General features: G+C 44.2%; 1 protein-coding gene and 1 long non-coding RNA gene across 3 annotated transcripts in view; one reads left to right on the plus strand and one right to left on the minus strand.

Moving 5' to 3' along the window:
• The window catches only part of ENAH (ENAH actin regulator), a 668,777-nt gene that overhangs the window by 544,123 nt on the left and 99,804 nt on the right, over window positions 1-24,850 (minus strand). The window lies entirely within an intron of this gene.
• LOC146816543 (uncharacterized) overlaps window positions 4,766-24,850 on the plus strand; it is a 39,100-nt gene continuing 19,015 nt past the window's right edge. The window contains exons 1-2 of the long non-coding RNA XR_014962918.1: window positions 4,766-5,165; window positions 17,128-17,306. This is a non-coding gene — a long non-coding RNA (uncharacterized LOC146816543). The remainder of the gene's footprint in view (window positions 5,166-17,127; window positions 17,307-24,850) is intronic.

Below are 24,850 nucleotides of genomic sequence, written 5' to 3' on the forward strand. Positions count from 1 at the left end.
ATTTATAGCAGTTGGTCTCTACTTTGTTTTTTAGGTCAAGCCTAGATGCTCTGCGAAGCATGCTGTATTGCAGTATGTACTTGTAACCCCGCCCTTTTCCGCCCCTATTTGTCATTGGCTTGTGTCATTGTCCTTTGTAAATGCTGGCTTGTGGTTAATAGGCTTGTTAGTCTCTTTAGTACCGCCTTGCCTTCATTTGTAACCTCCCATGAGGACTGGCCCTTTTACTTCGGTTGTTACACTTCTGCTTTAAATACAGCCTGGAAGCACTATTTTTTTTAATTGGCTTTCTGCCTGTTGTGCAGGCTTGTCCCTCTTCCTCTCATATGGTGAGTGCTTTTCTTTTACCTGAACATGGGCGCGCTGGTTTTGTTATAGTGGATCGGCAGCTGTCCCCACAGGGCCATTCGACTTTAAACAGACAATTGCTCATATTTCAAGCAACTGTGTACTGTTTCACTTAGGTAGTTCATAATGCGGACTAGGGAAGTCTAGGAGCAGCTTGCGGTACTGCACCCAGACTTGCAGTGCTGGTGCCTTGCTCACTAGGGACCTTTAGGAGCAGCGTGCGGTTCTGCACCGAGACATGGTGCTGGTGCCTTGCTCACTACAGACATCTAGGAGCAGCTCGAGGTACTGCACATACAATGCTGGTTCCTGGCTCACTACGCAAGCATTTGCAATGCACTAGGTCTCGCATTACTGAAAGTATGTGCTATTGATGTTGCATTATTTGCAACGCCAATACCTCAAACTATCAGCAAATGCTTGTGGTTTATAGTGGATAGGACAACTATGCAGTAATCCAAGATACTAATTCTCCAAGAAGGACATGGTGCCCTTGGTCATAGCCAGGGCAACTGGAAAAAACGCGCTTGTGCGGCCTTAGTGTTTTTCCACATAATTATAGATTTGTCACATAATCCATAGTCTGCATAGTCTTCAGAAAACAATGTTGTTTCTAGCTCAAATGGTTTATAAGTTACTAATAGTGCAGGGACACGTGTTGCTGCGCCGTGTAAGGCTCTTTACAAAGCTTGACTGGTCACCTTTGTTGCTTATTGATATTTGCGTGTTAAACTGGAACAAATGAGGTGCAACAAGTGCCCAGACCGTGTCAACTAATAGAAAAATGACAAAATAATGGAGTAATACTATCATATAATGTGTAGCATTATGACGCATAATTTGACATATCTTGCCGCATAATTTACTCAACCCTGCCGCATAATTTGGCCCTCCCCAGCAGCATAATTCCAGTGATTTTGGTCATAGCCGAACGAAGTATCGAGGACAATTTTAATAGATGACACAATGAGTGATCGCAATAAAGAACGAGGCACTTTCCACGTTTCCACATTGATGGTTAAAGAATGCTGTAGAGCGGAGTATGTTTTTGAGGAGGCCTCACTCTTGGGGAGAGAATGTAGCCTTACGGCTACAGCGGTCGACCTCGAAGCTGGGGAACCAGGTACCAGTCTCAGCAATGACGCTGAACATCTGGTGATTCTGGGCAAATCACTTACTCTCCCTGTGCCTAACAAAAATGAATGTGTCCATCTTTAACGAAACTGGTGCTCACGTACAGCGCTCCGATACCCGGAGTCTCTGGTCTAGTCTGCGCTATATAAAACAAAACAATAAAAAAAAAAGTATTAAGGACAAGGGGAGCGCAGGACTTCATGAAGGATAAATACATATCCTTGCCGAAATCAGCAGGGCTCTACTCTACTCTTTGTTGCCACCTACACAGCTCTTTCTGTAACTCTGACAAAGGCCATTTTAGGAGAACATCCCCCTCCAAACTGGCTGAATCAGAGTTGCTGCCAAGTATCTCTAGAAGTGTATGGGACGGGGGGAGAGGACAGTTTATAATACTCCTGTCTTCCACCTGAGCCAACCCATCACCAGCACCTATTGTCTTGGTTCTGATGCACAACATGTAATAATTCATCAAGGCGCTTGTGTCTTCAGTCACACGCACAACTACAAATACATTTTTTATTAGTTACTTAATGCCTGCAGAAGGGACTATTCGCATGATCCCAAAGTGTTGATCTCATAAGAATTTTATGATATGATACGTGATCACAGCTATGTAATCCTTTCCTCTTTTAGCTAAAATGTCACAGGAAAGTGAGAAGGTTAAAAGGAGGAACACGGGCTAGATAGACTGTGTGTGGGTGAAAAGGCAGAGCCACGGAAAGATATAGAAATAGCATAAAAGGGGGTGCAAAGGGCGCACGCAAAAAAAAAAAGTGACAAGCACAAAACTGGATAAAGTCAGCATGAAAGAAGGGCAGAGAGCACAAATGAAGAGTACAAAAACCTCAGCAGAGGAACAAAGTGCATACTGGCTAGGAGTGGAACACAGTATAGGAAGGAGTGTAGAGGAATGAAGTGGAGAGTTCACTGAACAAATGATTGATAGGGCTTAAGCATTAATCACAGAGAGGCAGACATTAAAAAAGAAATCACTGAGCGGGCTGGGGAATAAAGACCAGCGAATTCAAAGCAAAAAACAAACACACACTCATGCTCTTGAGGGGGTGGGGTTGTGTGCGTCTCTTTCTCTCAAATACATCTTTTTTTGTCATATTTCTAGCGTTCATTTTTACTCCGCCCTTCTGTGTGTCCGATACTAGCCATTAAAAATCAGTGGGTTGCGCTAAAAAAAAAAAAAAAAAAAAAAAAAAAAAAGACTTTGGACCAGAGACACACATGATGCGCTTTGGAACAGACACATATGTAATACTGACTGCCCACCCAGCACTTACTGGAGTAACCTGGATTCTTATTTCTCCATGTGAAGTTTTGAAGCCCCACAGGGCACTCTTGTGTTGGGAAGGAAGAGGCTCAGCAGGTTCTGAGAGATTTCATCAAACACAGCATGCCATTGATAGAACAACCACTGGCTCACGGAGAACATCAAAGCGGTCCCGAAAGTGATCCTGATCAAGCGCAGCGCGCGCACATGCACTGTAGCTCTAGGCTGGCCATGGTAGCACTTTGAGCCCTCACAAAAAGTCTCACCAGACCAGCGCATGCGCTGGGTCAGGCGAGACCTAAAAAGGGGAGTGAAAGAAGAGAAGGGAAGGGAAAGGGCAGAAAGGGAAGAAGGGATGGGATAAGGAAAGGAAGAGATGAAGGGGAGAGGATATGTTTGAATAACTTCAAAACCGGATTTAATGAGCAAAAAAGATTTCAGTTTGCAACATTCATTTAGTTTACTCAAATAATTGATCATAATGGACATTTTAAAATGTGTGCCATTGCGAGGACATATCACCAAACACTCCTGGTCATTATCAAGATATAAAAGCAGATCATAAATTCTACAATGAAACCAATACCAGATTCAGTTTTAGGTCTGGCCCAGAGACTGCATCAACTGTCTTGCCAGCCACCAGTTTTCCCAAAACTTCATAATCTATACATATACACATAGAGAGCCCTCTTCATCGTTTGGTCTGTTTAAGGGTCGTATTGTTTGCTTCTACTCACCACACTGCACACCATGGAGCAAATGTTCAGCCCACTTAGCAATGCTTCCTTTTCATTGTAAGTGACAGTATTCTGCTCTTATGAACATCCACCTATAAAGTAGTTCACTTAACAGCCAGGCAAGTAAATCAATCTCCACTTGTATAACTTTATTTTGGCAATGGTTCGTGTTATTTGCAAACCTATTCATAACACCTTTAGGTGGTGGCATTTTTATTTTGAACTTTTATTACATCCGTTTGCCCAAAATGTTTTTTAAAGGTAGGCTTGTCCTGGCTATAACTAATGGCTTTGCTAATGCTTGTTCCAGCATGGACATGGTACAGACTACATAAGACATACAAAAATGAACTCCCTCCTCCCCCCACCCTCCCCCCAAGAACCGAAACAATGGTATGCATTAACTGACAATCCAAATGGAACACGCAGTGGAAGTTCATGCTTTACAGGCAAACGGTTTAGAATATAATTAATTTATGCACATTGCACAAAGCAGCAATCCGTAGGAAAATAAATTCATCTTAAAGGCTGGACTAAAACAAGTACTGGCCAAGCTAATAGTTCTTGCGGATGGGAGACCTATTGGCTTTGTCAAAGGGTGGGGGTGGCTAATAGGGGTAGTGAAAAAACAGATGAGGTGGGTGGGAGGGGTGAAGAGACTGGAAAATGTATTTTTTATCTTGACACTAGCTTAGCCATTTTGTACTCTGTGAAAAAGTAGGTCTGTTACCCTGCCATACGTCATCACGGACCTTCTCTCTGCATCACAAATGCTCTGTGGCTTCCCTTCTGGATTCACCTCTGCACTACCTGGATTCTGACCTGACCTACCGCCACCTGCCTGAACTACTGCTAAACCAGTCGAGCAGGACTGTCCGTGCCCTTGTTTGCCACAATCTGACTGAACTCTTGCTAACCCCAGTTGAACAGGACTGTTCGACCGAGCTTACTGTCCTCACCCTGCCCTTCGCGCCCTGCAGGGCTTGACAGCTACCATCTGCTAGCTTATCAGATGGACCTCTGCTTGTTTTGTAATTATGGGTTTCACCTATGCCCTGCAAAGGCCCAATAGTGACCATCTGCTAACTTATCAGATTCACCTCTGCTTGTATAATTATGGTGTTCATTGTTTCTGTACACGTCTCCCTTTGTATAATTATGGTGTTCTTTCTTTACTGTACACGCAGGGGGTGGGGATGAAGGGTATATAAGACGTGGAACCAAAGTGCTTGGAGGATTGCCCCCTCAGACAAGCTGCGGTTGTCTGTTGCCGATGCGCTCTCCATCTCATGAGATTGTAATAAATATCCTCTCTCGGCGCTCCAGTGTTGGTCTCAGTTTGTATCCCGGACCCGTGGACGAAGGGTGGACCCTGCACCTTTGGGTGGTCTGCCAAGGAGATCCCCAAATCCACAATTGGCGCCCAACGTTAGGCCCCATCAGTGACGCGGATGCCCGGTCGAGGGGTCCCAACGAAGTTTGAATGGATGGTGGTGGGGCATACCTACGCAAAGAGACCCTCTTCTTCGTAGCCACCACCTGACCTTCACTGCATCTGAGGAGACCACCGCAAGTGGCGCCGGTCCTGACTGGGGCCCCACCGATAGACTTGGACGAACTTTGCAGTAAAGAGACCGCCTGGAGAACGAGAAAGGATTCTGGTAGGATCGCTGGTTGGCGATACCTTTTGTTTGTTTGGTTATCTGGCTTTTGCTCACTCTTTGCAAAAAGTGAAATGGGTAATGTGGACTTTAGAGACTTGTAGAGACGTTTTGGTTAGATAACATAGAAAAGCATACCCATATTTAGTAAATTTGCACGATGATGGTATTGCTGCACATCTCGATCAAAGATATTGGAAGAAAGTCAGCCGTCTCCCCGGAGGGTACCCCGAATAAAGAAATATACATAAAATACGGTATTTCTCCCATAATGTACAGCACATTATGGAACAAATACATGTCAAAGGATAGGGATAATACCTGGCCAAAATATGGCTCTTTTGACCCTCAGAAAATAGGGGAAGTAGAAGCCCAATTGCATAGGCACAGATCTAGACAATCCATGTTTGAGTTCTTGGGGCTATGGAAAAAGGAATTTATAGAAAGGGAGAGGAGAGCTCAGGCCCGATCCCAGAAGGCAGCATGGAAATCAGAGAAACAAAAAAAACTGGCGGAATTACAACAAGAAAAGGTGGCTTCAAATATTGCCTGTCTAGATAGAGAACACCGGCTAAATGCCTCTGGTCACCATCCTATGCGATATACCCCCTTAGCACAGTCAGACCCCCATGAGGACGAATTACTCCTACACCCCCCCCCCCGCCGCCACCATACCACGTACCTCACCCTCTACTTCCCGCTGACTGACAACAACCCCGACGCTAACGGACAACAACCTCCTGGTCCAGACTTGCGTCCAGACCCTACAGCTCCACCCCCATCTCTCTGGTCCCGAACCGGGTCGATTGCAGATTGACACGTTGTCCAAAGTGCAGAGAGACGGACGCCCCCACAGTCACTTGGTGAGGTTGCTCTAAATGCATGCTTGTGCAACTGAATAGGAGACACTTGTCATTTTGGGAGATTGGAGACTGGGATTATTAGTTCTCATTTATTGAGAGTCTCCAATTCTAGGGGACAATGAGTAAACTAAGGAAATGCATTTCTCATTGTTATATTGTTTTGGAAGTCCGTATTTGGACAAATTGCTCCACTCCCCACCTCAAATTGGAGGATGTAGGTGAAATTTGGGGTGAATCTTTGGAATAGGTATTTTTGTTGGTATAAAATATACTAAGGACGAAGATTTGTGTGGCTGCTGGACGGCTCCTTAGATTTAAACAAAAATACAGCATTTAAGTTTTTTTAAGGAAGAACATGCACCACTTTAGCAGGGCTTGAAAAGAAAAGAAAAAAGTCCACTCACAACGTCAAGCAAGATTTAATATGGACGAGCTATTTTAGGGATTACCATAGCGAGGTGACAACGGGTGTTCTGCTTACTCAGCAAACTGAATGAGAAATAATGCTTTTAAATATTGTTATCTTGCAACATTTGCTCAGCTTTCAGAAACAGAGGACAAAAGTCAGTTTGTTTTCTGTGACTGAAATTAAAGGATTTTGTAAAGTGACCTGCGTTACAATTGCACTGTGCAGAATATGTGAAATGAAAGGCTGTCAAATGCCAGGTTTCCTTTTTCTCCAACACAGCACTGAAATAGCTAATAAGTGAACGGTTCAAACATTTCAAATATGCTTCACCAATTATGAAGACACTTTTGTAAATTTGTGTTCAGAGAAAAATATATATATATTTTTATAGTATCAGAACAAATTAGAATGGTTTGCTTGGTGATGTGCAAATTTTAGGTATTCTTGCTGAATGCCGATTTCCAAACATTATTTGTGCACTGTGTATCTTTATCAGTAAAACTACACATTAGTGGGAAACCTTTAGTGGCCAATGAAGAATATACTATCTGTAATGACAGTGCACTCCTACAGTATGCTTTGTTTTACTAATATATGTGTGATAGGAGAGTTTTAAATTATTACTATTCCTGCCCAGATGACAATGCTATTACCAAGTCAACCACCACAAGGTCCAGCTAGTCAACAGCCCGACGCACCCCTTGACCAGGATGTGCAAAACATTGTGCTCTAACAGGGATATGTGCAAATGCTAGCCCATTCAATTGGACCCTTTGTTTCAGTGAAGGTGCATTCCGCCCCAGGTTCACAGCCTGTTCGAACAAGCTTTCTGGGGACCAGGGCACTCAGGGGTCACTATGCTCTAATTGCATCAACTGGCGTGTTCCCTACTTGTTTTGACTCTTAGGATAGCAAGACAGGGCAGTCCAAGGCTTACTCAAAGTCAGTGCTTTACTTTTTATAAAAGAAAAGCACTTTATTACACCCAAGAGAATTATATTACACATAAAATTAGGAAAAGTGAAAACCAGATGTCTCTACAACCCTCTGGGCCAGAGTTCTGACCCCCAGACAGTATTAGAATGCCTAGATGCTAAGCACTATAAAAACACAGTTAACATGAAAAAGTACAATTAGCATAGTCTTTTACAGACAATGTTGCACAGGGTTGTTCTCATTAGACATTCTTATTATGAAAGTTATTTAAAACTGAACAAAGAAAATCCTGATAGTTAGTGCACCAGGTATTTGTAGGGAAGACAGAAATTAATGGCAAATATGCAGAAGAGGAGGACAATCGAACAGGGGCTGGACAACCTTCACTGGATTCAGCGCAGCAACTTAGTGGAGGATTAGGCCAAAATGAGTGTGCCTACTGCTTACAGGAAGGGTCATTGAAAGGATGAATGTCCTAATTTACAGGGCCAAACAACGGTGGCGAGAGGAAGGGGTAATTCATTCACAAGGAGTACAAGCAGAAGTGGTGCAATCACACTTCTCAGACTAAGACTTCGATGTAGAAATGAAAGAAGCAGAGTAGAGAACAGGTGCAGAAGAGGAGAGGGCAGATTTTGATGAAAGAGCAGAACAGATCAAGATTAAGTTGAAGAGAGGGAGGTGGATTTAGCTAGGACGAGGACAGTTTAGATGAAGGCTATGTATTACATTTTGACTTTTTATTGAATCACCAAGCTCTATGTATTGACAAACAGCTTTTGCCAAGGCGTATTTGCTTGGCCTTGGATTCTATGAGAGAATCTAAGAATCAAAATATGGTAGCAAAGATTTCCGCACTATAAGCATACAAACAGACAGAAGCTTTTACAGTGATGACTACTGACATTTGATTATAACACCTTTGAATACCCTCCATAGGCAGTCTAGGAAGGGCAGAAGAAGGTTCATGATACCAGTTAATAAAGCTGGCCCCTATGTTACTGTACCACAGGGGGGGGGGGGGGGGGGGGGGGACATGAGTTCCTGGTGCATACCGTTGCTTCTTGTACCTCTAGTTCATAATCCCTTTCCTAGGTCTCCTCTCTCAGGTAAATTTCATACATCTGTGGGATTTTCTGGCATCCCTGTTCAAAGCACTATTTTATATATATCTATCTAAAAGAAATAATGTGTATGTATATTAATGGTTTTATTTCTAGATTCTTCAGAGTTGAAGAGAATATAGCTATAACAAATTACACTAAGGTGGAACGTGCTAAAATGCATTCTAAATGCAGTGCATTCACCATAGACCACAAAGGAAGGATGGTTAATATATAGTAGGAATAAATGTATGTATTCAGGTTTAGTAATGAGAATATGAGTATATGTAAATACAAAAAGGACAGTGTGCATCGAATAACTGTGCTTCCCATTATACTGTTTTGGGATATAGCGAGTATAGATTTAATAGGTCTTTCAGTATACAGGTGCAGTCTTTAAAGGGGTTTGCAATTGGATTACAAGGTATATAAAGGATTGACACAGTTTGACAACTGAGTATTTTTATTCCCAGAGGTGTTACTATGACAGATTTTCAACTGTATTTGCTGTTGGGACAAGCTATAGTACAATGTTTTAATCCTTCTTTTGCTTTTGGAGATAATGGATTTCTTTTTAAGCCAACAAATAAGGCATGCACCATTAATAGCACAACTATTGCAAGGCCTGTTGCTACCAAAGTTTCAATTGTAAAATGTGCTGCACCCACCTCCTCCAAGGACTATGTATCATGGTTGTGAGTACACAATTATTCAGGTTGCTTCTATTACACATGATAACATGATATAAAGATAAAAGATGATGATATGTACTATGACCCTAAGTATATTATTGAAAGGGCTGGGTGGAAGAAGGGAACAGGGGAGGATGTATGCAAACAGAAAAGGAATATGGATAGGCCCAAACGGATAGATAGGTTTACCAATGATTATGCTTGCTCCCATGGCCCGACTGGTTAATCACTTGTAGGACGTGATGGAATGATCAGACTGTTTTCCCAAATGTTGGTACAAAGTTTAAATTGGAAAGGGTACTTCCACTGCCCCAGGCCACTTCTCTTCACCACATTAAATGGACTTCCTCAGCATGCCACCTACTCAAACAACAAGTACGTGTTGGTTATTGTGTGCATGTTCAGCACACGGACTGAGGCATACCGATCAAAGAACTGCAATGTACAAACTATTGCTAAATGCCTCCTGAAAGAATTCATACTGCGCTTTAAAGTACCTATGCTTTTTGGTTCTGAGAATGGACTGGCGTTCATCTCACATGTGATTGAGGGGTTGCGCAAGGGGCTAGGAGCTATACAGAAACTACATGTGTTCCACAGAAACTACCAAGTGAGAATGGCATCTCAAGCTCATCCTGAAGGGTTGCATGTGCTCCACACAGCAGAGAGTGTGCGAGTGAGTGAGCAGACCCCAAGCATACATCAACTAAGAAGATCTGTAAACATCAACGCCCCAACCCCTCAGTCTACAAGTTGTGACAACTAAACATCTTTACCTTCATCACTTTGTTTTCTTCATATTGAGAGTGCCCAAGTAATAGAAGTGCTAGTAACCTCTCAAATTACTTGACAGTCACCAACTGTTACTTTTTCTGTTTACAGGTATGACCACTGAGGCTCTCCATTATTCCTCAGGAAACTTTTGTAAAGAATAAAAGTACAGCAGAAAATAAGACAGTCTTCCAACTAGTCAAACTAGCCACATGTACCAACGATTGGAACAATGCCTCAAGACTTTGCTTCGCTCCTGTCAACAGGAGGGACTGTGGAAAATGTATTTTTTATCTTGACACTCACTCAGCCATTTTGTACTCTGTGGAAAAGTAGGTCTGTTATCTTGCCATTCGTTCCGCCATTTTGCGCTTCACACACCCTTAATCACTGACCTTCTCTCTCTATCACAAAAGCTCTGTGGCTTCCCTTCTTGATTCACCTCTGCACTGCCCGATTCTGACCGGACCTACCGCCACCTGCCTGAACTCATGCTAAACCAGTCAAGCAGGACTGTCCGTGCCCTTGTTTGTCACAATCTGACTGAACTCTTGCTAACCCCAGTTGAACAGGACTGTTCGACCGCGCTTACTGTCCTCACCCTGCCCTTCGCCCTGCAGAGCTTGACAGCTACCATCTGCTAGCTTATCAGATTGACCTCTGCTTGCTTTGTAATTATGGGTTTCACCTATGCCCTGCAGGGACCCAACAGTGACCATCTGCTAACTTATCAGACTGACCTCTGCTTGTATAATTATGGTGTTCATAGTTTACTGTACACATCCCCCCCCTTTGCATAATCATGGTGTTCTTTCTTTACTCTACACGCAGGGGGTGGGGATGAAGGGTATATAAGACGTGGAACCAAAGTGCATGGCGGATTGCCTCCTCAGACAAGCTGCAGGTGATTTGCCGATGCGCTCTCTCTCCATCCATGCGACTGTAATAAATATCCTTTCTCACGGCGCTCCAGTGTTGGTCTCAGTTTGTATCCCGGACCCGTGGACAAAGGGTGGACCGGGCACCTTTGGGTGGTCTTCCAAGGAGACCCCAAATCCACAAGACACAGTGTTGAAAAAACAGTGATAAGTCAAGCATCACATTTATAATGCCTCGCCACTGTTTTTAAGCAGAATAAGCAGACTTGCATGCAGTCCCTATGCTTTAGAAGTACTGGTGACTGAGGCAGCCTTAACCCCTTCGATGCTGCGCAGATTCCGCCGCTGTGCTGGCGGAATCTTGCGCGGGCGTGGTCATGACGGAATGGTTCCGTCATGAGCACAGCTCAACCGTGGGTCATGACGGAACCATTCCGTCATGAGCACCGAAGGGGTTAAAGTGTCAAGAGCTCCACTGTCCATTACAGGAACTGGCTGCCATGCCGGCGCGGAGCTCAGAGCAACATCTGTCCAAGCAAATGTGACCATCAACAGGAACGGAGCGACCATCAACAGGAACGGAGCAACTTTAAGGATGTGCGCTAGTGTTACAGGCAGAAAACAACAACAAAAAAGTGCGCGCCGAAACACAACAGAATGGTCGAAAGTAAAAGCCTACAAGTAATAGGGCCACAAGACACCAAAAGGAGGAACAAAAGACACCACAAAGAGACACAAAGGACACATTAACCATATGGCACCAAGTCTTTTAGAAGGGCACGCTAAGTAACTAATAGAAAGTGATGGGCGGGCTGAAAGCTCACAGAGGAGATACAACAGGTCTCGAAAATAGAGTGCATTCGCTGCCTAGGCAATATCTAAATAAGGATTGCCTCCCAATCTATGGCTAATATAGAGTAATCCAACTGTTCACAAAAAGTAATGTAAAGATAGAGCCTACTTACATTTCAACAAAAGTGAAGAAAAACATCCACTGCTGTGGTACAATTCCTATGCCTAAAGGGGTTTAGTTTCTCTCAGGAGCCAAAGCCATTAGTGTAAAGTCCCATTCAGGAATGGGCGAATACTCCTCTTGGATACAGATCCATTGAAGGCAACATAATCAGACTTGGAGTTCCCTTTGAAAACTACCTCAGGATCTATCAAACACTACAAGGGAATTCCATGTCCTATAAGCAGGGCACCACAGCTCATAAAACAATCTGAACGGACCATATAAAATGAAAAGAAGTGGTGTAATGAAACTTGAGGGGAGCCTCTGCAAGTTACATGGAGGGGGGCCCCTGCCCTCCAGACCCATTCAAGCCCGTTGCGCATGCCGGAGATGGCCCCCCGCGCTGCAGGGGCTATCGTTGCAACACTGAAAAAAAGCCCAGAATCTCAAAACTATGTTGCTTGGTTAGTAGCAACAGAACAGGCATTTTCGATGCAATGGCTTTCGCATTTGCTAGCGTTTAAGCTATTGGCATTGTAAATGACAATGTCTTTTATTTGTGTGTTTTTAAAAGCAACACATAAATAAAAGGTATGGTTATTTTTAATGCCAATAGCTCAAACTCTCGCAAATGCCAAACCATTTTAATGATGGCCGTGACCTTTTCTTTAGATGCTGCTCTCGTTTTCAGGTTACAGTGAGTAGCGTCTAAAGAAAGGGGTGCGGCCAACAACAAAGTGAAAGCGAATATGGGGTGCTTTCACCCAAAGTGCAAAAAATTATTAAATTTAGAAAGTTTCTGTATCGAGGCCACTAATGTGAAAGCGGCCAGCTCCATAAACTAAAATAATTAAAAAAGCGGGACCGCTTTAGTTAAAGCAGACCGCGCTGTAATTTAAATAAATACATTACTGAAAGCATGCAACCTGCTGCGATGTTGTGGGTGGAATAAGGGTTAGGTCTTTGATGAAAATAGTGCTCACATACTCAAAGCAGACCGTGTAACGACACATGAAGTCCAGTCGTTATGTGAGGTTACAAATGCAGACAAGGCGGTACAATGGAGGAACTATTAAGCCCGTTTACAAATGAAAAGCAACGATTTCACAAGGACAGTAACAGGAGCCAAATGAAAAGATGGGCATGAAATGGGAGGAGCTTCTATTCCTAACCTCAATATAGCATGCCTTGCAAAGAGGCGCATGCGCTGCCCAGGCTCGACCTAAAAATGGAACTCAAGAAGTGTTATTTCTCTACAGCAGTTTACCATGTTCCCAGAGAAAGGTCTGTGGGCCACAGGGAAAGGTCTGCCGGGTCGTTCTTGGAGTAGCACTGAACCTAATGAGGAGGCAGTAGTTATTCAATGATTACAAACCTTACCACAATCACAAATTCAAAAACGGGAAGAACATGTGCTTTTAAAAAGCACTTGGGCAGGTTTGCCAGAAATTGCAAGTGATGTATAACCAACCTCCTGTTCCACCTTTGCTTGTACAAGAGGATTCAATCAATAACAATAAAACTTGAGACGTGCTAACTGGGTAGGTGGTTAATTCCAGGCTAGATAATGCTATGGCATTCTTAGACTTCTAAAGTTTCTGTAGTTTTCACATGTTCCACAGATACAGAGAGAACCGTCACTTGGGTTGTAGATCTGGGTAGACCAGGTCAGCTTCTTGTTGTCAGACAAGCTGCACCCATCTTGGCAGCAAATGAGATCAAGTGAGAGAAATGCCTTTGCTTAATCATCTAAAATGTGTCCACATATACCTTTAAGACCAACTGCTGGATTTTAAGGTTTGGACATCTCAAATTTACTCCTCAAGATGCACTTCTCCAAGCACTATTAAACGATTACATTTAGTAGACCTATCTGAAACCCAAAAATCAGAATTCATTCTGCGCATGCCCAGGTCTACACACAAGTCCTCAAAAATCATCCATGCTTCAAAAATCTAATTTGTTTTTTATTCAAGCTTTGGCCTCTAACACCATTTTTCCAGTAAAAGGTTAGTTCTGTGATCAGAGACAGTCTGTGCATAGCGTACAATAATATTGTCATTACCCATTTATACTCGTCCAAATAGAAAATCCAACCCTTGTTCTTAGTCAACAGTTCAGTAGCATCCGGGACAAAATCTAAGTGAATTATTTTCTTGCAATTTTGGCTACTGATGAACTCTGCCAGAAGAGTTTTGTGATCCATCTCAACATGAACCGTGGACTCTGGCAGATGCGAACAGTTGGAATTATAAAGATCCCTCCAAGAGGGCAGAACATGAAGGTATTCGAGAATGTCAAAGTTAGGAGTAGCAGGAACGAAATTACCAATCTGTCAGCATAACCACAGTCTACTACTGGAGTCTCTGCCTCACCCTCCACACCTTCCATAATACAAACGTTTGCCTTCCACTTTGAAAGCTGGAACTGGAGGAGACCAGGTCTCACCAAAATCCTCCTCACAAGGAGCGTTTTGGGGATGGCTTCACCACTCTGGTGTGGAGTAAAACAAAGAATTAATGATCGGCGATGCAAAAGACCTTCAGGCAAGTTCCACCTCTCTAGTCACAGTAAAAATGTACATTCCATTTTATCTAGTGACGAAAACCTGTATGGATGGAAACACCTATGGAAGCTAACACCTCAGGTTTAGAGGTCTTAACGCCAGAGGCACTCTTTCCGTTGTTAAATGTTCTGCAGCTCCCTTCCTGCATGGTAGACTTCTGGAGGGACAGTTGAATGAGACAACAAACATGCCAGCGGCATGCAGACTCCTATCATCTAGAGTCCAGGAAACACCGGTCCACATAATTAGATAGCTCAAGAGCAGATTGTCACCATTTCTATTATAGTCAGCTTCCATTCGAGCTACATTAAGTCTTTCAAAATACAAGTACAACACTTATATTATGGCTCAAAGTTCTTTGGTGAAAATCCATTAGCACTGAGCGGACCATGATCTCTGAAATAACTTCAAAGCTTCAAATATGTGAATAAATTAATTCTAAAATGGAAAACTTGCTTTAGAATTCAAATAATCATTCTGCCCCCACACACTAATTTATAAGCATCGTCAGAATAAATAGACTGTTTAAATAACCCTTATGTTCTAATATCCAGAGCCAGAAATCATTACGTACTTACCAGTGTACCCAAATCAGGAAATAATCCTCGCTCCAGCAGATTTTATTCTACTTTAATTTTAGTGTTCCATCACAAAGGCACACGCAGCAACTATGCGGGTTTCTTTAGGTCGGGAGCCTGAAGAATGCATGCACTCATTACTCACCAATGTATGCGTGCTATACCCGCAGAGGTACACGAGTGCTTACAGAAAGAAAACCGCTACAGAACGCACAGCAGTGCAGGTGTCCCTCACATACCGATACTCTCAGCAGAAATCGTTGCCAGTAAGCTCACTTTGCAAAGCCCGAAACTACATTAAAGCCATGCCCAAGGATAAGAACATGCAAGATCCTTGGCCTAGATAGGAAATACACAGGTTTACATCCTATCTGGGCACGTTTATTGATCCAAGACTATACCAGCATTTGATTTACATCTGCAGCATATGTAGAACGCTTAATGCTGATGCTACTAATATTGCTGTCAATGAGCCTAGTAAAGCAAACCAGTTTCATGTAATCTTATAAGCTTAGTCGACAAATTCTTTAGAAAAATTCAGAAAATCGTGACAAAGGATAAAACCACTCTTCAATTTAGATAGTGTCTTCCCTTTGCCTACTAGCCCAATCATAGTTTAGAATGGACATGCCCATTCTATGAAAGACGAAACACGATATCTTTTTGGTCTGCAGTGACGCCTAGTGAGCTGCACAACACAAATTTTAATAACTGTCCGCCACACTGGTTTTGGATGTGAACCATTCATTTGATCATTTACTACAAAACTGAAGCAAACCGGTTTTACACCAAATTCCATAGCCTTCTTCCCCTCATTTCACCTACACACAACTCACGTTGGATCAATAAAACGTCAGTTAATCATAGAGTACACTATTAATATGAATAACTAATTCTTAGTTAGGTCTCAAAGAAGTTCTATAGCTTTGGCAACCATATTACGGTAGGATATTCCATCTTTCACAAATTCCTAACCTCCAAGTACCCTGCAGGTACCAGACTACATCTGGACAAACAGTCCCCCAGTGATAGTTCTCTATGCCACCAGCAGCTGCCATGTGACTCGAGCCTCCCAAGATGGGTCATCATCTGCCTACATAAAGGCTCATCTATCAGTTCCTCACAGAGGTACCAAGAGTTCTTCTCAACAGCGAACAACAACAGCAGAAACATCTTGGCATTCGTGTATTTTCTTAAAAACTGCATGATCTCAAAATGGTCGGAAGTAGAGTGCTGAGGACTCCCCTGGAGGATATAGTAATCACAAGAAAGCATGTTTTTCTTCTGATGAATACTTCTCACAAATTGCTCATGTTACGAATGAGCTCCAAAGCAAGGTCTACCCTCAGGAGGTGGGATGGACAGAGTAGTGCATATTAAACAAGGACGTCCCGTAACATAACCCCAGTGAAAGATCTATCCCAGAGCGGTCATAAATTAAGGTTTGGCAAGAATACACACCCATGTGGTTGCCTGGCATTTATCAACCATTGGGACACCCCTACTATGCGCAGTAGAAGCTGCCATGGCCCTTGTTGAGTGCGTCTGAATGCCAGCCAGAGAGCCTTCTGCACAACACCACACATCTTTGTGATGCAGAGACATAAGGACAACTGAGACAAGCATTGGAATAGCCAATAGGTCTCGCCTTTGGGACCTTATAAGTGGTTAGCCATACAACAGTTGCATAACTAAATACTTATAAGTTCCCAAAAGCGAAACCTATTGGCTATGCAAAGTAATCGCAGTCAAGCGCGGCGCGCGTGCACATGCACTGTAGCTCTAGGCTGGCCTGGTAGCACTTTTTGGAGCCCTCTCAATAAGTCTCGCCAGGCTAGAGCATGCGCTGGGTCAGGCGAGACCTAAAAAACAGCCCCTAATCAGTAAACACAATGCTGCTGTTAATGCTACCCAGACTACTAGGAAGGCGGCGGGCCTGTCGCGCGCAAGGGTGACGTGACAGGCGCGCCCCATCAATGGTTAGTCTCCAGGTTGTTGGGGCGTGCCCCGGAAGTGGTTGTAATCACTTCCGGGGCATGCGTCGCATCAATGCTAGGCCGGTTAGAACCGGCCTGGCCCGATTAGGTTTTGAATAAAAGGCTGGGGAGCGGCAAAGTCTACCTCTTTGCTCGCCGCTCCCACAGCCTGCCCCTTAAGGACAACAGCCTCGCTAGGAGGCTGTATTTTAATTTCTTTTCTTTTGTATTTCAGGGTTTCATTGAACGAGTGATGTGGGGCCAAATCATGTCAGCTGTGGTCGAGGAGCTGTGGTCCATCTCAGCTGTGCTGTTGGTGCCTTGAGCAGGGGCGGTCGATCTGGCAACGGAGCCGAAGTTATTGGCAGTGGATCTGGAGAGCATTTCGGGCGGCAATATTCAAGAAATATTCAGGTGAATATCGCTGTCAAAAACGGGTCTCCTTTCAGGTCACCGTTATAAATGAAAAGTTAATACTAAATGGGCAAGTAAGCAAAGCGGGCAGAGATCCTTTGTTAAAAACATAAATACCGAACCTTCTTCCGTATACAGCGAGCATGCGCCCCACAAAGGTGATTGTATTAGTGCCACCTTGAATTTTACTCTACACTGAGTTGTGTTAGTGTTCAAGGCGCGCCTGGCTCACAAGGGCTGAGAATGCAGTTTCGAGCCTGAGGTCCGCAAAGATCCGGAGAGTTCAAAAATGAATATGCGCTTGTGTTCTGTAACTGGTACTCATGTTTGCGCTATACAATACTGAACAATGAGTCTTTAAAAGCGGGTATATTGTCAGTGAGTTGTGAGGAGGGGGGCCGGTGTTATGCTTTGTGTTCCTACTGGGTGTCGGGCACATGGGCCTTAGTTTCCCTTTGCAAGGGCAGAATATATTTTGTCTTAGATGCTAATTTCCAGACTGCAGGTGTCCTTTCTGTTACTCTTCTCTATCCAGAGGTCGATAAGCGCTCTCCCGCCCTATACTGGTGTTTTCAGTAAAGCACCCACTGGGCTGAGATTGTGTACTGCCCAGGAGTTTTTTTTAAATAAGATTGTTTTATTTGGAAGTGTTCTTCGGGAAACGTAATCATTGAAAGTCTACTGGGCTGCATTCTCTGTTCTGAAATGATGCATGGGCTTTGCGGGAGTTATGAATCAAACCACTGGGAATTTTCACCCTTACAGCGATATTCTTCCACTGCATCCTGTTTTAAGCGATTTACAGTTCATGTCTGGAGGAAGCCTTGCCAGGGCTCAAGCGGTTTTGATTTTCCTTTTTTCCCGTAGGAGATTATACAGCGTTGTTGTATGCATAGCTTGTCAGTCTTTGGCGCGGAACGTTGATGAATGAATCAGTCGGTGTATATAGGTTTTGTTCATGTTGAAGTGGTGCACACATTCAGCATTTCAAGGGAACGAATCTCCCGGATGGATTGCGGAACATTGCCATGTGACCCATGCCTTCTGGGCACCCGAGTAATAAATTGTGCACGTCATGGCAAGGTTTGCATTTTCAGTCAGTAACGGGGTGTAGTGTTTGCCTTTCACGCTGCGCCGGATCACCGCGGTGCACTCGACTGGTGTTTCCATTAATCTCTCCTCCGATCAGAGGCAGGCGCTTACGATCACCGGCACACGTGTGGACGCTTGTGAGGGGAGCTAACCAGAGAATGCATGCTCATAGCGAGGATGTATAAGAATGTAACAACCCCTTGTTTAAATGAGCCTATATCTCACTGATAGTGAAGACAGCCGCGTGTGGGTTTATTTAAAGGGAAGGTGCCCGGTGTTAAGCCCAGGTGTGCGCGGAAGGGTGAGGCTGGTATCTCCATAGCACAGAATTCTGCCAGATTTTACGCTGCCAATTTCTTTGCACTTAGAGCAGTGAAATCGGCGACAGTAAATATAAATATGCCAGCCAGGAGCTCCCCCGCCCTGGTGGTTTTCACAAAGGCATACGTGCACACCTTTAAGGGTCTGAGTAGAGGTTTTCCTTACAGTATAGTCATGTTACCTATTTAAGGTATTAACACTTTTAGTAAAACCTTGATGGCATTTCAGCCTATTGGAAGGTAGAACTGGAGGGAAATAAAGAGGGCACGTCACTTTCTCATTCTGAGTCATATCCTACGGTGGGGATCCATGGGTTTTTTGTGGCAGTGGGTAACACCTATTCTTGCCAGCAACTATGGCCTCAAATACTTACTAAGTAATTATTGGCTAACTACGGTGGGTCCATGAAGCTTGTTATCCTTCGGGGATTGATAATAATCAGTATTATTGAGTCGGGTAGCAATCAGTTATTCAGCGCCAAGGTCCCCCCGGGTGAAAGTGAGCTCTACAAATACAGGTTAATTTATGTGATACTCTCACAAATGGTATTCAGGGTTATGGAGGGCGTAGGTAACATTTCTTCATCGGAGTGCATACCAGTACCAGATTTTTAAGATCTTCAACCAACTCCCTAAATAGGGGTCAACTGAAACCAGTCGAGGTCTTATGTTTCACATGGTTCTGAGCAGGAATACTTAGGGACTTTAAAAGGAAACAACTTGTGCTACAAATTGTCAATAGTGCGCGTGAATGGTACGTTTCTACGCGGCGGAGTGGCAAAGTTTTGTGCAGAGTTTTTTGTCAAGGTACACCATTTGTGTCACTGACTGTTTTATTGTTCTGAACCCGGTCACCCCTGCTTTATTTCAAACAATGCAGCAGTCCTCTTGTTACTGCCCTCGTCCATTTTCACGGTGATCGATCCGTTGAAGGCCGCACGACCTCTTTCCAGGTCACGTCGGGCTGTTTTGGGCACATGCGGTGACTTTCGTACACACAGCTGTTATCAATTTAACCAGATAACCGAAGTGTCATTGTAATCTGTGTTGCCTCATTGACCAGGTTCAGTCTCAAGGTGCTGGGTATATTAAACGAATGCAACGACCAATTGCGGTCACAGTTGTTCAGAGCCGGTACTTAGCAAGGTATGCTGAGCAGGGGAGTGTTCAGCATATTACCAGTTACTTTTATGGCTGCTTAATGAATTTAACCCTTATTGAAGCGAACAGCTCTTCGCTTGCTAAAAGATCTAGGACAGACACACTGGCTCGCTCGACTTATGATTTCACATTGGTGGCATTACTTACGGTGGAACTTATCCACAGTAATTTATCTTCTGAATAGGAAAACGAAGAGTAAAATGTTTGCGCTCCCATGCTGGTTTGTAACACCATGCATGAAAATTGTGTTGCGGCCGCTTCACAAAAAATGCAAGTTATAGATCCAGCTTTTTTCAGGTACACATCTATTCCACATTTAGTCCACTTTTGGGGGATTACTGACTTGTGTGGTTACTCTTAGTGTGATCAGGGGGGCTGGTTCAGCAGAATGCAAAGACCTCAAGGTAATATACCCAGGGGTGTTGTTAATGGTCACTTTAAGTGTCAGCAGGCAAGCCTTTGGTACCAAAGGTCTGGCCGGGGCAATTAGTTGCCACCAGAATGGCCAAACCATTGGCGTTTGCAGTGCAAAACGTGATTTGCCTTTCGGTTGACATTCACATCTAGATATTACAAACCGTCATGGGACAACAACCCATTACATGGTTTTGAGGTCAGTCTTGCAAGGTGCGAGCCCCGGTGATGTCACTCAAGCGAATTATTGCCACATATGATGTCACATCAGTACGTCCCATGCCTGTCACGCCTTCATGACTACTTAAGCATGCGTGTGCAGTTACCCATACGATTTAGGGGACTGCCAAAATGCATCTAGAGACCCATTGTAACTACACGTATAAAGTAGAAACCTGTTATGCCACAAGCAGGGTGCAGCAATATATGCCGGTGGTTGTCACACGGTACCGGTGCACCAATGTGCTACTTGTATGTATGCATACTACTGACGTATTGTGTCGCTCAGTATCCCTGCACCCAGGTGCCGGAACACTGGTAAATTGAATGTCTGTTGTGGCGCACGGTCCAGTGCGCCCTATGTGCCTGATCAAACATTATAGGCCTATGGTTTGAAAAGCGGTAACTCCGCACTCTATTCCTGTGCTACACTGTACCTACCGTTTATGGCTTGGGCACTTTTGGTATTTTGGATGCCTAGGTTATCTTGCATGTGTGTCATGTCACACATTGTATCACACTATCTTTAACCCAAAGACAAAAACACTAATCGTCTGTGTTTGGTTTTCATTTGTGTGTGGCTGGATTCATGACTGATACATGGGAGGCGCTCCACACCACAATGGCTGCAAGATGTGGGCAGGCTCGGGGACTGGAAGATTCGGGACGGGAGTGGCAAGCGGCAGCATCAAGGCTGATGGGCGATCAATGGAAAAGCTCAAGAGGTGCCAGCGTGCATGGGGGAGATGGTGCTGCCCATGCACTATATTGGTTGAATATAGGTGTGTCAACCATTTGTTGTTGCCAGATGTGGCATTTTGCAGTACGCTACTCCTCAGGTGTAGGCTTTGCCAGCTTGACTGAACCCAGGTATAAAAGGCGGATACAACACCCGCCGGTCGGGAAAAGGTGTTCTGCCATTACGGCACCTGTGCTCACAGGTGCCATCATAGGCGAGCTGTTGGGAGGCTCCGTAGTAGGGGGAGAAGCTTGCTCAGACCCTAGCCCCGAACATAGTGCTCCAGGTAGGTTGTTCACAGATTTTTCCACGATATGTAGAAGGGAGATCTTGGGGCCCGTAGGGGCACTCCCGGTGTAGCCTTCCAATGGGGCATTGACACTGGCAATGGGTATCATTGTTTGGGGCATTGTGTCTATCGGGCACATCGCGCCACTACCAATTGGGGCCATTTAGTGGCTCCCAGACGATGTGTCACTTTCCTCTTAGCCAGTCAGCCCTAGCATTATTATCCTTCACTCGGGGTGGGAATGACTGGGTACGCTTGGGTAATAGGGGGGCTGGGCAAAACACTAATCACGGAAATAGGTGGGTAGGCACGTCTATGCTCGGGGTACACTCTGGCACGAGGACTGCAGAGCTCGCCTAAGGGGGAGGCCATCTAGGGCTCCACACCTCCAGACTATAGAGTCGTACTTCTTAAAAGACTGCATCCATCTGTCAAAGTTAGGGATTTGTAATCGTTAAGGAGGCTCTTCTGGCCGAGTTAGTTGGGTATAGGGGCAGGGCATGACCTTCCAGTGAGTCTTTTGGAGGGGGCCTGATAGTCGGTCAACTATGCAGGCCTGTGGCAGTAAGGTCATGATTGGTGAGCAGTAAATGTAAGTTCCTTAGAGGACGGCGCCATTCTTGAATGGCGTCGCCCAAGGGGGAGGGACAAGTGTTCTCTCATAGAACTCCATGGGCAGTTACAGCCGGTTGGCTGGATGGGTGCGGGGGAGAGGGGGGTGTGGGGGGGGTCATGCTTTTCCAGTAGGATGCTTGGCCACCCCGCACGTGCACAAGGGCGCAAGTACATGGCGCATAACTGCAAGGGCTTCTTATGGAGATAATTTACAGGAAGTACGGGGGTGACCGGGGGGGGGGGGGGGGGGGTTGGAGTACCCTCACAGGGAATGGGCCCTCTGTACATGCGCACTCTGGTTGGAGGGCGGGCAGAAGGGCGTACGGGGGCGGCTTGGGGTGGGGGGGCCGTGGAGTACCCTCACTTTAAACGTGCCCCCTGCGCATGCGCACTCCGTTGGAGTGCGGTCATAATTTGATAAGGATCTGGCACCAATTATTGACCTTGCCGTAGGCTCAAAAATAGGGATACGCAGAAAATGAAATGTTACTGTAATTGATTATGGAATGTTTCGATTCGGATAGAAATATATTTGTATTAGAGATATGTTAAGGTTAGGAAAATTACGTCTGTACCTATCCAAGTAATCAATGTAATGGTTTTTCTGCGTATTTAAATATTATAATTAAAAAATTGTTGATTTAATTTTATGTTAATAAATATGGCCGGGGGGGGGGGGGGGGGTTAAGACTCCATAATCCAAAAAAATTCTTTGGGCGAGGCGTGTTACTGTCTTAGTATTGGTAAGGGAGGAGGGGGTCTAGGCTGTACCTGACCATACTAGAACTGAAGCACCAATTAGTGGCACAACATTACCTCTGATAGAAAAGGCATTTCTCTCCAAGCACTAATCATGTATTCTGCAGATCAATAAAAGGATGCAGTGGGATAGGCAAAGTCATAGTTAAATACATTTGCTTTCCATATTTCACAAGCAGCATCAACCAAGAAGGTGATAATTATTCTTTTCTTGGAAACATTTCCAAAATTTAGTTTAAACAAAACATAGCCATCTGTCTAAGTCTCAGACTTTCAGAACTATATCGATTTTGAAGTTTACCTGATACATAGCCTAATAAAAACACAAGACAGAGGCTTATAAGATAGAAAATCAGGATTTCGGGGTAACCAATGAGAGATGCGTGAAGACACTGGCAAACTGTAAGCAAAAGGATTGCAAGGCGCAAATATTAAAATGACAAATGCACTGATTTCTAAGTTGCATACTCCCCTACAAGACCAAGGGTCGATGTGAGAAAGGAGAGATACTATGTTTCAGTGCAATTTTGGATGATGGAAGATGAGCGAGACAGGCCAGGAGTGTGCTCAAGTGAAAGGTCCACACCAATGTACAAGAATAAAATCTTAATGAAGTGAAAGTGGCTTTTGAAGGTAGCAACAAGGATTCGGATCTCACACTACATAATAGAATGTTTATGTCTACTGTTGTAGTGAGGTGCTACCCATTGTATTAAAAACTGGAAATGGCACTTCGCAGGGGAAATTCACTTTGGGGTCTTATTAGGCAAAACTATCCTCTTGTTGGCAGTCCCAGTTAGAGGTGATTTAATCGCTGAATTACATTGCCTTGCTTGTACTAAAATGTCATCATTTGAAAAGGCAATCCTTACATCACTCCATCTTGGGAAGAATTTGTCTTGGAAAAGTTTAGCATAAGTGGCCAGAGCATCATACCATGCCGACTGACAGAGCAGGGAACAAATCTCAAGGTTTTCAAAATACAGGTGGTAAGAAAAGCAGAGGTGGAAACTGTCTGCAATGGAATTGTATGTGGATGCGAAGGAGAGACCCTGAGGTTGAACCTTCAGTGTCAAAGTGATAGCGCGGCACCACAAGGAATACCAAGAGACCGTAAGATACATTTGAAAGATAGAATAAGAACCAGTACAGTGCTGCACCAGTAGTGCAGAGGGGTTAATGTTCAATGATCAGATGGGGGTGCTCCACAGTGTTGAAGACATAAAAGACCCAGGATAATTAAGGGACGGAACAAATTATCATAGTGCACTAAGGTGATGAAACCGGAGCAGTGAGAATGTAATTCGGAATAAGTAGGAGAATATGGTGTGTAGAGAAAACAAGAGTGTGGTGACTCAGGACTAGTCTCTGTAGTGTATGAGAATTAAAAAGTTGGAAGACAGTAGGAGATGTGACAGCCCCTAAATGTGAGGCAGATGTTCATTTTATGCAACAGCAGCAGTTTTGTCTGTGGTAACCACATAGGAAGGAGTGAATCAATAGTGAAATTAGACTGCACCAAACTATAGGAGAGAGACTGGGGCTTGATGGGTGCCAAGTTAAATGGTCATTAGTGTAGGATAAGGAGTAAATGAAGGAGTGTGTCAGTCAAAGGGATAAATTGTTTCAGATTGTGAAAAATTGAGGAGCAAGTGGAGATCAAGTTTGAGAAGGGGAGGCGCAAATGGCTAGAGGCTGTCAAAGTAAGTAGCAAGGTAGTGGTGTAGGCTACTTTTGGGTGGACATGGCAGGAAGTGATCCGATTTTTAGAAATTTAATTTGGTTGCACCGAGGACAGTCATGAAGAGAATAAACAGTTAATTTGTACTGGTCAAACTATTGAGGGCATTGAGCTTCAAGACATCTGCCGATATGTGGACAACTGTCAAGGGAGTGATCCAAAACAGGTCGCTGGGTTGAAAAGACAGGGAGGGAG

Source organism: Triturus cristatus, chromosome 6, assembly GCF_964204655.1.
Source record: "Triturus cristatus chromosome 6, aTriCri1.1, whole genome shotgun sequence".
Lineage (NCBI taxonomy): Eukaryota > Metazoa > Chordata > Amphibia > Caudata > Salamandridae > Triturus > Triturus cristatus.